Consider the following 15,895-nt stretch of genomic DNA (forward strand, 5'->3'; position numbering starts at 1 on the left):
GAGCTGAGCTCTGCTGGAGTAAAGAGATAAGACAACCACATCTATCACTCTTGAGGTCAAGGAAACCTCCCCGACTGCACATGCACAGGAAGGCACCTCAGTGGTCAAAAAGGGAGGGGGTGCCACCCATAATAGGTGGTGTCAACCTCCCGTAGGCCTCTGCACTGGAATCCATCTTGGCTAAAAAATGCACACGCATTTTGGGAGGGCCGAGACAGTTCAGATGTGGGAAAAGAAGCAAGATGATTTGCCAGAGGAAAACGAAGACCCGGAAGAACTGCTCCATATAAGTGATTTAAATCACCTCTCTGGTGCATTCCTCATTCAGGAGGACACCCGCACCCTTCTTTGGGTGTGTATTTCTGCCTTGCTTCTGTCTTAAATAAATAAACTGCTTCTCTGTGTGCTCTCCCACATGCTGTGCTGTGCTTCTAACACTAAACTTTGTGCTTGTTTTTACAGCTTCTGTCTCTTTGAAAAATTCTTGTTTTCAAACAGGGGCAAGAGCCAGAGAGGCTCTGCTTCTAACCTCCAGCTGGTGGTAGACTAGCAGCTAGGATTCCTGGTTTTCACCCAGGCTACCCGGGTTCAGTTCCTGGGCAGGGAACTAAGATCCTGCTTCAAGCCACCATTCACTGCTGTCTCCCTGAGATCACTACCTCTACCTTCTAAGGATGCAAGCAAACATGCCCTTTGCCCCAGAGGGAGATATTATCTCTATTTCCAAGGCCATTGACTATACAAACATCCTTGAAAAGATAATCCAGTACAAAGGGCCCTCAGCCCTTCTGCTCACAAGATGCGCAGAAATGTAAGAGACTCATGAAAAACTGTCTCTCAAGACAAGGGCTATAAGAGTAGAGAACATGCCAGTCACCTACAAGGCTATACTCCTAGAGTTGAGAAAGAACAGGCCTGATTAAAACAAAAAATATATATATTTTTAAAACATTGGGGATTTTATTGATGACAAGCAATAATAACAATGAACAAAGGAAAGAGTTGGCATGGTTGCTTGTTTCAAGATGCAAAGCTCTGTGATCTCATTCATCCAATGGCTTTCAATACCATCTAGGTGCAAATGGCTTTCAAACTACATAACTAGCTACTAACATCCTCCTAAATTCAAGACTATTTTTTAAATTATCTAATGAACATCTCCATTTCGCTATTTAACAAGCACCATAAAATTAACTTATCTAAGATAGAATGCATGGTACTTCCACTCCCAAACTTCTTTCTCTAGTTTCTCTCTTCTTATTATTTTTTTTTCCAATTTGATTGGAGTACAGTTGATTTACAACGTTGTGGTAGTTTCAGGTGTACAGCAAAGTGATTCAGTTATACATATATATGTGTGTGTGTGTATATATATATATATATATATATACATTCACTCTTTTTAAGATTCTTTTCTCCTATAGGTTATAACAGAATATTGAAAAAATGTTTTTGTTAAATGAAAGAATTATAACAGTTGGCATAAATTTATATCCACCACTGCATTGTATAAATGTGTTACATTATTTAATTGTATTTAAATCTGGTTCCTAAGAAATTTAATGGTGAGTTCAGGAGACCACTTTTCCTCTCTCTTTAGAGTTACAAATAATAGAGGTGTTTTTATCACACCTCAGGAAGGAAGGGATTCTGGTATATAGTCAAAGATGATCACAGCTCATTGCTCAAATTACACATGATCCCTTGCTTCACGTGGGCCAGAATCTTTCCAAATGCTAGAATCTGAAGTCCTTCAGAGCATCTGGAGGGCACGTCCCCTGTGGTCCTGCCAGGGCACGGCCATGAGTTTGGTCTTTGTAGCGAGCACGGTCCTCCATCTGCCTCCCAGTCTTAGAGAATCATCCCACTTCTTTCTTCTTCCTCTTCCCATACATTTCTCCTTTTGTTTTCCCCACAAGCATGATTCCTTCAAGGAGTATATGTTTTCATAAAACACAAATCCTATATAACTAAGCAGTCATACCACCCTGAAGCAACCACTCACAGAGGCCTAATTACTTCTTGAGGGGAGACGGTGCAGGCAGAATGAAACAAATACTAATATCTCAAAACATTATCCTGACTCACTATTATTGTTGACATAATGCTATAGGTAAGTTGTTTGTTTTTTTTTAATTTTACAAACCTTTGGGTGATAAAAGGAGAGGTAAAAGGGACCGGTTGAAGAATATTTGGAAGAGTAATGGGCAAAAGAACCTGGATTTAAATTTGGGGCTTTAGGGACCTCATGAGTTTATTTGCCCCACAACTCAAACTATGACTTCAAATACTGTTAATATTTCAATATCCAGTGAAACCAACTAACAAGTCTCTGATGGCCTCTTCAATGTCTGAGGATTAACTTAAAGGCTGAAGATATTATTTAAATCATTTTTCAGTTCTACCAGTGATAGTTTTGAGCTAATTTTACATCTCTACCCAATGGAACATACTTTGTAAACCACGAATCAAAGTCTGGTATATGCAGGTTTGAATTAACTCAAAAGAAAAGACTCAACTCTTAGAAGAAAAAGACATAAAAGGCTTAATCAACCAGCTCCAGCCAATATCCATTCTGTAAGTTTTAAGTGATCTGCAGAATACTTCGCAATTCTACTTATAAATAAGCCAGATGAAAATAATTCCTTGGGCTTATCATTCCTAGCTTGTCTAAGGTGGTCAATATGTCTTATGATGCATGTTACAGGACTAAGTAATGATTAGGACAAGGGGCATTAAAATTCATCATAAGTATGATTAGATCAATGGACTGTTATCTCAGTAAAAACTAGAAGTTTGAGAAATAATATGAGATGATGATACATACAATTGATGGCTAATAGGTAGTTCTATTTACAATTTATCTGATTCTAATAATAATTCTCTGGTCTTACAATCTGATTCCTAAATAATTTCATTGAAAAGTCACAACCCCAAAAACAACTAATACTAAACTTTCATTGGGTTATTTGTATGGAAATATGTTAATATAAATGTTTCAGACATTACATGAAATTCCTAAAAATCTTATATTTGTATTTGTATGGAAATATGTATGGAAATATGTTAATATAAATGTTTCAGACATTACATGAAATTTCTAAAAATCTTATAAAAAAAAAAAAAAAAAAAAGAAAAGTCACAACCCCATTATGTTTCTAACATTACACTGAAGTTAGCTTCAAAAGATGTTTGAAGGTAATTTATTTAATGAATAATCATTATGCCTCTCTGTTCAGTAATCTATAGTTTCAACTTCCATTTGCATCTACACCCACTCTTGGTGTTTTACCCTTCCCACCATATTCAAATCGTTCTCACAAAGGTTTCCAATTACTTTCTTAATGACTACAGAGTTTTCAGTCATTAACTCACTTGTCCTTTCTGTGCCTTTTGACCTTGTAAGCTACTCCCTCTCCCCTGTGTCCTTCCCTTTTATTGTCATCTCTCACACCATTCTGCTTGGTAATTTTCCTGGCAGCACTTACAGCATCCAAAACCTAAGTTTCTTTGTCCTGCCAATACCTCACAAATTTATTGTTTTTTTGTCTAAAAAGTATAAAAGCAGCTGCTCTGGCCACTTCTTAGTGTCATTTCTATAGGACCTCCAAGCCCATGAATTAAAATTTGTTTCATCTTCTCCTGTTAATCTGTCTTACGGCAATTTTGTTATGAGTCCAGCCACAAGAACTTAAGAGAAGAAGAGGGGGAAATCTTTCCTTCTCCAACAGTGCCCCCAGAATCTGCAAGGTTGCCCAAGACAGAAACCTGTGTTTCCCAGATCCCTCACTTCCCATTTTCACTCACCACCTGCTCTCAATTTTACCATAAAAATGTACACGTTTGTCCTTTTCTTCATTGCCAGTACCATCTCACAGACACAAGTCTCATCATTTTTTGCCTAGACTGTTGAAATAGACCCCCTAGTGTTTGTTGTGCCTCCTGTTTTCTTCACTTTCCCTGAAGCCCCCAAGGAATGCATCCTTTATTCTGTTGCAGTAAAATCTCTGCTAACATGCAAATCAAATCAGCTCACTTTCCTGCTCAAAATTATTCAAGTCTTCCCATAAACCACATGATAGAAAGTAAACTTCTTACACTATGGCTACAGCATCCTTTGTGATTTGACCTTCGTGTTCCTGACAAGCCTCATCTGTTGCCATTCTCCCTCTGGCTCTTTAAAAATCTGTGTCATCTGACACTTTGTGCCTTCTCAAATCTCTTACCTTTTTCCAATATTATTCTTCTTTTGAATGCCTTTCACATTTATAGACCTGTAAAATTCCATCCACAAAGTCTCATTTCAAGAGTTATCTCCTCTGTGAACATTTCCCCAACTCGCTTAGGTTCTCCTCCTACTAGAAATGTGCTGTCAACCTTTTCTCTGCTATGTATTTTACACACAATGCCTACTTCTTATGAGGATTGAGATTTAACCAGTTGGCACATTTAAAAGGCTGATAATGCTGAACTCATACGATTGAAACTCAATAAATGTTAGCTATTATTATTTTTAACAATTGGCATGGTATATCATTTTGTATTATATTTGTCTCACTATTAGACACTAAACTCTGAGAACAAGAACCATATCTTGTCAATTTTGTAATACGGAGGATTTTTTTTTCAATTGCTTTGTTTCTTTTACATTTAGATAAACACGTGTGGAACGTATACAAAGCAAGATTATAAAATGAGTTTGAGTCTGCACGAACTGAGATGCAAGCAATGTTTGTATTCAAAAGAGCACTGATATATGGAAATTTTGATCATTTATGCTATTCTACCCTGGTCTCTAAGGTCACTACAGTGTGTGCATGTATGTTTGCCTATATATAAAAAAATATATATATGCATATATAAACATATATGTATATATATATAAAGATATATATGTATGCAACATTTCTGCATATATTATATATTATATGTAATATTATAATAATTAAAATACAAATGTAAAATAATAACATAATAACAAATATTGTATCTATCACATCTTTTATGTATGCAGAAATAATGTTACATATATATGTTGCATGCATGCAACCACTCAACTGCTCTTTGGAGCCCATGTACTGAAGAAAGCATCCCCCAACCCTTCCTAAAACACCCAAAATACGTATTTGCAAAGCTGGGTGCAGTGTGTTTTCTGCAACCTTACTGCCAGCCTCTGGTTCTGAGTCTTGTGCAGGCATGTCTCACAAACATCTATAACTGAATATATTCAAACACATTAATGTTGTCATTTCTTACACTGCCACCTAAATTACAATCTTCAAAGTCACCTTCAACATTCTTACTTGTCAAGAAACACTCCCAATCCACACAGAATCTTCTCTGAAATGTCTCTTTAAACACGTGACTCCGCTCTAATTCCATGGCTGCTCTCTTTCGGAGTTTAGGCTTTTCACCACCTTAAGTCTGGCTTCCAACCAGCAGCATCCATTCTTTCACCAGTTATTTTTTGAAAAAACAAAACTGATCAGATTCTTTATTTGCTTAAAACAAAACTGATAGTTGACCATTGCCTAACAGATAAAGTTTCCAAACTCTTTTGTGTAGAAATTCTCAGGCTATTTGTCTGTAGTGACATGCATAGGAGATGAAACCCACAAGTCTGACACACCCCCTTTTCCTTGTACTCAAGGGAACATTTTTCACACCTGTCTGCATGAGATTGGCACTAGTAGGGATTGTGGTAGTCAAAATAATAATAGCCCTTCAAAAACATCACATCCTAAGCCTTGAAACCTGTGAATATGTTATCCTACATTATGAAAGGCACCTTGCAGGTGTGGTAAAACTATGGGTCTTGAGTGAGGAAGACTATTCTGGATTATCTAGGTGGACCAAATGTAATTATAATGGTCTTTATAAAAGGAAAGCAGGAGGGTCAGAGTGAGAAGATGTGAAGATAAAAGCAAAGGTGGAAGTGATGTCACTGAATAAAAAAGGGGCCACAAGCCAAGAAATGCAGGTGGAAAGGCAAGGAAAACGATTATTCTCCCCTAAAGCCTCCAGAAGGAACCAGTCTGCTGACATTTGACTTTAGCACATGAGACTGACTTTGGACTACTCACATCCAGAATTCTAAGATAATTATTTGTGTTGTTTTAAGCCACAGAATTTGTGATGATATGTTGCAGTAGCAAGGGAACTAAAATGGTATTATTATTCTAATTTTTAAAAATAAACCAAGTATCATACTTTATCCCTTATGAGTAACAAATAACCCACTAAAGCTCATCTTTTACCATTTCTCCCCATGTCTCCTGCATTAATTTACTTAGTCAAGGCGCTCCACTGAATTGTACTACCCTTTGACAATGGAGAAAAGACAGTCTCTTCAGTAAGTGGTACTAGGAAAACAGGACAGCTACATGTAAAAGAATGAAATTAGAACATTCTCTAACACCGTATACAAAAATAAACTCAAAATGGATTAAAGACCTAAATATAAGACTGGAAACTATAAAACTCCTTGAGGAAAATATAGGCAGAATACTCTTTTGACATAAATTGTAGCAATATTTTTTTTGATCTGTCTCCAAAAGGAAAGGAAATAAAAGCAAAAATAAACAAATGGGACCTAATTTCGTTTAAAAGCTTTTGCACAGCAAAAGAAGCCATTGACAAAATGAAAAGACAACCTATTGAATGGGAGAAAATACTTGCAAAAGATATGACCGGTAAGGGGTTAATATCCAAACTATATAAACAGCTTATACAACTCAACATCAAAAAACCAATCAACCCTACTGAAAAATGGGCAGAAGATCTAAATAGAGTTTTCTAAAGAGGACATGAAGATGGCCAAGAGGCACATGAGAAGATGCTCAACATTGCTAACCATCAGGGAAATACAAATCAAAACCACAGTGAGATATCACCTCACACCTATAAGAATGGCTATCATTAAAAAAAAACAAAAAACAAAAAACAAAAACCCACAAATAACAAATGTTGGCAAGGATGTGGAAAAAAGGGAACCCTCATACACTGTTGGTAGGAATGTAAATTGGTGCAGCCACTGTGGAAAACAATGTGGAGGTTTCTCAGAAAACTAAAAAGAACTACCATATGACCCAGCAATTCCACTCCTAGGTATATATCAAAAAAAATATAAAAACACTAATTTGAAAAGATACATGCACCCCAATGTTCATAGCAGCATTATTTATAATTGCCAAGATATGGAAGCAACCGAAGTGTCTATCGACAGATGAAAGGATAAAGAAGATGTTGTACATATATACCATGGAGTACTACTCAGCCATAAAAAAAATATGGAATTTTGCCATTTGCAGCAACATGGATGGACTGGAGGGCATTATGCTAAGTGAAATAAGTCAGACAGGAAAGACAAACATTGTATGATATCACTTATATGTGGAATCTAAAAGATACAACAAACTAGTGAATATAACAAAAAAAGAAACAGATTCACAGATATAGAGAACAAACTAGTGGTTACCAGTGGGAAGAGGGAAGGGGGGAGAGGCATTATAGGGGTATGCAATTAAGAGGTACAAACTATTATGTATAAAATAAGCTACAAGGATATACTGTACAACATAGGGAATATAGCCAATATTTTATAATAACTATAAATGAATAGTAACTAAAACTTATAACTAAAACTTTATAATGACTAAAAATTGTTAATCACTATACTGTACACCTGTAACTTATATAATATTGTACATCAACTATAACTCAATTAAAAAAATAAAGACCTTTACAAATAAAAAAAAAAAAGAAAAAAGAATCAGAGAATGTACTTTCATTTTCTTAAGAAACTGCTAAAATAGTGAGTTGGAAAAAAGTTATGAATATCCAAGAAAAAAGCAAGCAAATTATACAATAATATTTATTTTAAAAATGAAGGCAACGTAAGGTGATTCAGTGATTATTTTGAAGCTGAGATGATTTAGGGCTGTTTCAAGGAGGTCAACAAATTTATTATTGTTTTTGAACTCTTAATTTTTTAGAAAAGAATCAAAATGAAATTTCAAGAAGAGTGAAAAATATAGAGGCAGGAATGAGTAAGTTTATAAAAAGGAGATAAGGCCAAAGCAAGTTGAGGAATTGGGTTTGATAGATAATCCAATGTCAAAGAAAAAGATGGGTACTTGATGGTGGGAAAGGAGCAAAGCAAAATTACAAGATGGATAGAGTTCAAGAAGCAGGAATGATCAACTTTATATGGTGACGATGGGTTGCAGAGTTGAAGAATAATGAGAAATTAATACATTTAACAGATAATGGGAGGTGAGCAAAAAGGGGTGAGTTAGAGAGTTGGTGTAAGAAATTGTTGCTGAATAACACAGATGTTAATAAGTATCACAATTAAACCACTGTAGGATGTTATCCCTCTAAGATGTTCTCTACCATTATTGTGTAAGACAGGTGGGTCTTAGCTGGCTCCTTTAGTGTATTCTAAGGCAGTTAAGGAGAGTCTACTATTAGTTTAATTAACTTAACATATGGCCTTCACTTCATCTCTACTCACTCTTCTGAAGCAAATGTCTGGTCTTCCTATGTCCCCAAAAGAAGAAAAAACATTTCTCTACTTAATTTATCAGCTGTCACAAGGTGAAATAAGTTGAATGTTTCAAAGTAGAGTGTGTTTAATTAGTGACCTTACATTTTATATTATGTGTAAAATTGAAAAAAAAGTTATTTTCTCCAGATGAAAATATGCCAACTGAGTCTCTGGATTTAGGGTCAAAAATAAAACTAACATCCTAATTAAAGTACTTTTTCCCTTTGCTAATTTCAATGAATAAAATTAGAATATTACAATCCACGTTTACTTATTGTTCTCCGTTCTCCTTTTATATTTAAATATCATTTCATTTTAACATAGCCATCTGCTTTTCACATTTGCTAAGTCATACAGAAACACCTGTTGATGTTTTTCAAACATTTTCCTACTTCAGCATGGTGGAATGAGACACATTCCTGTCAGTAGCAATGGGTATCCTACAGAATGTGTGAGGAAACCCCTTCACAGGTGTTGGGGGTCTCCTCTCCTTCACCCCCATTTAAAATCATCTAACTGAGCTCTCCCTTCAGTTCAGCATTTGTGTAAGACAATTAATTAAAAAGAGCATGTAAACAATACCATGAAAGTAGCTATTTACATTTTTTTTTTCTTTAGGATATATTTCCAAACTTAGAAACACCAGGTCATAGTATCTGGTGAGTACTGCAGCTCTTGCCAAACTGAGTACCTGTTTCACAGCTGCTTTCATTTATTCAACAAATACTCACTGAAGTCCAACTGTGTGTCGGGCCCTGCTCTGGACACTTAAGGTACAGGAAGGAACCCACTGTATGACCAAACGCCAAAAATCCCTGCCTTCGTGGATTAAACACTTTAGAAAAGATAGAAACATAAGAAACAGATTAGAAATATAGTTTGTCCTTCGGTAATAGTCCTGTAAAAATTAAGTAGGTTAAGGTGGCTGAGGAGGGGCAGGGGTACTATTTTATACGGTATGGTCATGGAAGGCCTCTCTGGTAGGGACACACTGGAGCAGAGATCAGAAGAGGTGAGGGAACAAACCCTGAATGTGTACTGGGACGGCGCACTGATGTTCGGTCAGCATCACAGAGTGCGGGGCCAGTGTGGCTGGAGCTCAGTGAGAAAGGGTGTAAGTAAGAGAAAGTGCATCCAAGAGGGGCGGGGGCTCTGTACAGATCAGGTGGGCTCTTGCCAGGCCTTTGGCTTTTACTCTGTGAAAGACAGGAAGCCACTGAAGGCTTCAGTATGGAAGTGACTTTAAATGAGTTGCATAATAAAAAGATCACCCTGGCTACACTGTAGGAGAGGATGGGCGGAAGCAGGGGAATCAGGTAGGAGGCCGCTGCCGGGATCTGGTAAGAGATGACAGTGTCTGGACCAGGGAGGTAGCAGTGCCTACCAATATTATTTCCGAAGAAGTATCATACATTGAAGTATCATATAGAAAAGTGCACATATCACAAATAGATAACTCGATAAATGTTCACAAACTAAACAGGCCAGAAGCTCCCTCATAATCCTTTCCAATCACTAACCCTCAAGGGCAACCTGATTTCTAATAGTATAGGTTAGATTTGCCTATTTTTGTACTTTATAGAAATAAAATCATAAATCATGTAAAATTATAATAGGTTTCTTTCAACATTCTTTTTTGTGAGATTCATCCATAGTATTACTGTAGACCTCTGAGTTCATTCTCATCGCTACACAAACGCCAGGTGTGAATACAGCACATTTTACATACAAATTCTGGATACATTTTGAAATTAGAGCCCTCAGAGTTTGAAGACAGAAGAGATGTAGGCAGAGTGGAATGTGACATGAGATAAGAGAAGAGTGGAATATAACTCCAAATATGGTCTGAGAAATTGGAACTGAGATTCAGAAAATTGGGGGAAGAGCAGGTATGGGGAAAAAAATCAGGAATTTGGTTTTGAATATGTCAGGCTGAGATGTCTAGGAGTCCTCCCAACAGTTATCCAGTAAACAGTTAGATATTTGGGTCTGTGGTTCTGGGGAGAGATACAGGTCAAGGATAAAAATATCAGAGTTGCTTGGGGAGCCACCGATCAGATCAATTACCTGGGGAGTGAGCATAAGTACAGAAGCTTGTGTGGTCATGACTGAGCCCTGGAGCACTACAGCCCTTAGGGCTGAGGGGATAAAGCAACTTTAACTCACAGGCATTTACATGTGTAGGTCTGTGGAATATAGACATTTAGCACATAAAGCCAGCTCAGATTTTGGCTTGGGTTAAGTGTATTTTCCTCAGACTGAGCTACTGTTAGGGAGGAGGGGTCAGGAGATGAAGGTGCTGCTGTCAGTCAGCAGGTACACTGTTTGCTAAGTGACATTCCTGTCCACATAAACCCTGATCTAGTCCATTACTTATTTCAATATGTGCAGAAGAAAAACTGAATCTCCACTTTAATCATAAAGCTAAAATACAGTTGCTTAACATTATTAGAACTGTAAAATATATGTTTCTTTCTGACAGTAGCTGTCATTAAATGTGCAAAGAAAAGCTCAATAAATATTGAATGAATAATTCCATACACTATTCAAGAATATTTAGTGACTATATATATGTGTTTCACTGTGATAGATCTGTGAAAGTTAAAAAAATCATCCTTACAGTTTAGTTGGGCGAGTGAATGAATTTCACTAAATGTATCCAGATAAGCTTCCTCTTGTGTGTGTGTGTGTGTGTCTATGTGTGTGTGTGTTTGTATTAGGTGGGGGCAGGGATATACATGCTCTTACCTGGGGAAGTGCCCTATCTCTTGGGACTGTAATCACAAATTCCTAAGTAAGGTGGTAAAACCTAGAAAGGCTGAAAGTAGAAACCATGATCTCCTTTGCTGACCACAGGACAGTTCATTATCTCTAAGAGGTGTCTGGGTTCCATGTCTATCTCGTTTATAGGTTGCAACGCAAGGGACTTGGCCTATGTGTGCGACTGGGGAAAGTTGAGGATTTTTTTTTTTTTAGATCATTTTGTGAATGCCTCAATTTGGGAGACAGTCTTTTTGTTTTCTTACTTGTACTATTTTACTGTTTTCCCTTAGAGCTGGTTTAAGTCACTCAGCTTAAAAAGGAAAGAAAAGGTGTGCCCATGGTGGGCAGGGGAAGAAATGGAGAGTAGAGGGGTAAGTGAGGAAAGGAAAGTCCTGGGGACAAGCATGGTAGGGGCAGCAACCATCAAATTAAACAAACAAATAAACAGGATATGAGTGAAATTTAGAAGGTAAGAGGGTAAGCTACTCTTCATACTCAGGATGTTCCTGGAGAGTTTAATAAAAGGAATGTCACAAAATTACAAGTTTGTGTGTGATGAATTGCCAAGTATAATGGTGAAAAATCCACAGAAGTGCTGAGAAGAGAGGGGAAAAAAAATTACATTGGGGAAGTTGAAGAGGAATTTCTGGAAAAGGTGAATCTAAGATGGGCCGTGCAGTCAGAGCATCTAGTAGAGATTTCACTTCTGTTAGCTGGACATATCAGCAAAAGGTCTCTGCCTGGGAAAGCGTGGCTAATTATTTCCTGCAACTGGCTGGGTCACAAAGCTCACATGACTAAATCTAATTAACTAGAAAGCTCCATGAGCCTTAGCTTCTGTCCCCGGCCTCCTGTTGGCTCAGGGTTTCCAGCCCCTGGCAGCCCAGCAGCTTCCTAAGCTCCTCTTTCTCCCCTCAGCAGCCACCATGGGGCACAGAGGACCCTAAAATGTCAAGGTTAATTCCAAAGATTCAAGATAAAACTCTGGTTGACAGCTGACTTCAAATCAAAAATGACTGATCACAATAGCAGACAATTAGGGGAATTAACTAGAACAGAGGGAGGGGAACCGGCAGGAGAAAAAAATCAAGACAAACCCTGTGAAGATCAGAGAAGGAAGAAAACATACTGAAGGTACAAAAGAGGTGATGTGGGCTGAGTGAGAACAGTCGTCAGGGCAAAGCCAGGTCTGCAAAAACTAAAAACAGCTGCCTGTAGACCACCAATTCCTTCCCTTACTTCCTTGTAAATGTATTTGTATTATTTTTCCTGCCAGGCCCCAAACTGGTAGGGAGCTGGGCTTCAGCCGCTCAACAGCTGTACCCTAGAGGAAAAGTGATTCTTATGTAGAGATTGAACAATTAAGTACGTAGGCGTCCTGCCCATGAAGGAAGACAAGCCGGTGTCACCACACGGCATTTGTGGGGGAAGAGAAGAAATTTCTTTTCTGCAAATTTAAATGAAAAAAGAAAATCTTGAAGCTGAGATTTTTCTTTAAAGGAACACTTATATGTGGAATCTAAGAACATGATATGAATGAACTTATTTACAAAACAGAAATAGACTCACAGACATAGAAAACAAATTTATGGTTACCAAAGGGGAAAGGGTTGGGGGAGGGATAAATTAGGAGTTTGGGTTTAAAATATACACACTACTGATAAGGACAGAGTAAGGGGACAAAGTAGGTGATTAAACAGTTAATCCCACTAGGGTATCTTAAGTAGAGAGAAAAGTATGGGACACTCTGTAAGCTAATGATCACTTAAGAAAGCAGGCTTGCTTTGCAACAGAAGCACAAGGCATGTTCCCCAACAATAAAACAGTGATGGAATGAGACTAACATCCAGCCCAGTGAAGTCAGCAAGTTAATAATTCTTGAGAAGGGGCTTTTTCTGCATGTACTAAGAGCAAAATATAGGGGAAAGGTGACAATATACTGAAACCTGAGATGATTTGCCATATTTCAGTATATATTCCCAGCTTTTTGCTTATTTTCATAGCACACTGAGTCCTGGTCGGGCCACATAGGGTCAAAAACTCCCTGCCCGACTTGTAGGGGGAGTTAATGATAGAAGACTCAAAGAACGAGGAGGAAGGTGGTCTTCTCCCGCTCCCCACTCTTCCTTTGATTATAAAACTGTAGCCCACTAAGTTCTTGGGGTGGCACTCCCTTGCCTGCCCACTTGTATCTCTCACAAGTGTCCTATACTAATAAGCTCTTTCCTTACCTGTCACTCTGCCTCTCGCTGAATTCTTTTTGCGCCAAGACAGAAAAATCTATGCTTTACTAAGTCCCAAAATACATTCTGCGGTTTCACTACTACATATAAAATAGATAACCAACAAGGACATACTCTACAGCACGGGGGACTATACTCAATATCTTGTAATAACCTATAACGTAAAAGAATCTGAAAAAGAATATAAAACTGAACCACTTTGCTGTACACCTGAAACTAACACAACATTGTAAATCAATTATATTTCAATAAAATTTTTTTAAAAATAAAGGAAGGCAGGCAACAGAATATTCAGTTAGATAACCTCTTTCAAAGGTTTCTCCTTAATTTTCATTTTACACATAAAATTAAGCATACAGAATTATTTTAAACATATCCTAAGAAAATTTAGATATCTGGCAAGCAACTAATGCTGAATACTAACTTGATGCCACTAAACTAGACAATAATTAATTATTTCACTTCAAGCACAATATATCTATGTACAAATGTGAAACCCCGAAGGAAGTTATTTTCTTTTAAACTAATAGAGGAGTTTTAAAAGGAAACAGGATTTGCTGGCATAGTTCTGATTATTTTTAAATTCCCATTAAAATACTACAGAGTAAACAATAAAGAAGAGAAAGTATTTTACAGCTTTTATTGTACAGTTTAAATTATTTAAATTGGGTCTTCTGGTTCCTCTGGATATCAGATGTTTGGGAATGTATGATTTCAGACTAAATAGTGCCTGTCTTACCTTACCTGTAGCCATTTCAGAATTGTTATTGATTATGTATATGCACACACACATACACACATTTTGAAAAATTATGATCGGTTATGCATATATTTGTCCAAGTTTCCTTAAATTTGAATTTTGTGGAAAGCTATTTCCTTTTATTCTTTCTTTGTTCAGCTACAATTCAGATACTTTTAAGCAGCTATCAGATACTTTTTAACCTTCCAAAAGATGAAATATAAAACTCAATTACATTGTATTTAAGAAACCATTAATTAGTGTCACTACATAGGAGCATGTCTTTTACTGCTTTTGGCAAATGTGATGTAATCTAAGGCTTCTAGGACATTCCTATTATTTTTCTTTTTTTAAAAAGTGTTTTTATAAGTCAGTGTTTGAATAAAAAAGAAAATGCTACTTTTAAATCCTCTTCTTGGAGGTGCCTGAAACTGTATATTGGATGCTTTATTATAGGTATATATATGAACAAAAATTTGAATTAAACGTGGGCAAGTATAAGTTGCATTAATTTTATGATGTGAAAAGACACTTCCTGAGTTAATAGTAAGTGCAGAAATCTAAAATAATTCACAATAGACAGTATTGTCTTTCTGTCTGAACTGAGAGAAGGGATTGCTTGGGATTGTCTCACCTCCTTAGGCCATTTAGGAAATTAGACCAGATCAGGATCCTTAACCTAGGTTCCAAGAATAAGAGTTCACAGAAAGTCCATAAAACCCTGAAATTGTGTGCAGCGTGTGTGTGTGTGTTGTGTGTCTGCATATTTGCGTGTTTGTGTGGGAAGAGTGCTTTAGTTTTTATCCGACCTCAGAGGGATGTGTGTTCCCCACATAAGAGTTTAAAAACTGAGCTAGAAGATCTCCAAGAGTCTTGAAAGCATCCAAGTTTATCAGATTAAGAGTCAAACTGGGGCTTCCCTGGTGGCGCAGTCGTTGAGAATCTGCCTGCCAATGCAGGGGACACGGGTTCGAGCCCTGGTCTGGGAAGATCCCACATGCCGCGGAGCAACTAAGCCTGTGAGCCACAACTACTTGAGCCTGCGCGTCTGGAGCCTGTGCTCCGCAACGGGAGAGGCCGCGACAGTGAGAGGCCCGCACATCGCGATGAAGAGTGGCCCCCGCTTGCCGCAACTAGAGAAAGCCCTCGCACAGAAACGAAGACCCAACACAGCCAAAAATAAATGAATTAAAAAAAAAAAAAAGTGAATAAAACCTTAAAAAAAAAAAAAAAAGAGTCAAACTGATCACCAGGCAAATGTGAACTTTGAAGTTCATCATTCAACTGCTCCTCTCTGAATAACTGTCATCTGGATTGTCCAGAGTGGGAAATTACCAGATGACAGTAAATAGTTCCTGTTTTAGATCCCCATGAACTCTAGAATTAATGTAAATTCCCTCCTTTTCAGTTGGTTTGTAGGAGGCTTGAGTATCTGCAACAAAGCTCTGGTTGGAAAGCTGCGCCACAGGCTGCATGCACAGACATGTTTTACCCCAGCTGGTGCCCAAGCAGGTCTCGCATATGAAAGTCAGGCCAATCTGTGTAAATCAGGTTGTGAGCTAATTCCAAGGGGGCATTTTCATTATTTGTAAAGGGTTACTC

The 15,895-nt window shown here is 37.5% G+C and overlaps 1 protein-coding gene across 3 annotated transcripts in view; it reads right to left on the reverse strand.

Moving 5' to 3' along the window:
- CTNNA2 (catenin alpha 2) overlaps nucleotides 1–15,895 on the reverse strand; it is a 1,185,886-nt gene that overhangs the window by 879,527 nt on the left and 290,464 nt on the right. The gene's annotated exons all lie outside the window — the stretch shown is intronic.

Source organism: Balaenoptera physalus (assembly GCF_965194825.1).
Source record: "Balaenoptera physalus genome assembly, chromosome: 15".
Lineage (NCBI taxonomy): Eukaryota > Metazoa > Chordata > Mammalia > Artiodactyla > Balaenopteridae > Balaenoptera > Balaenoptera physalus.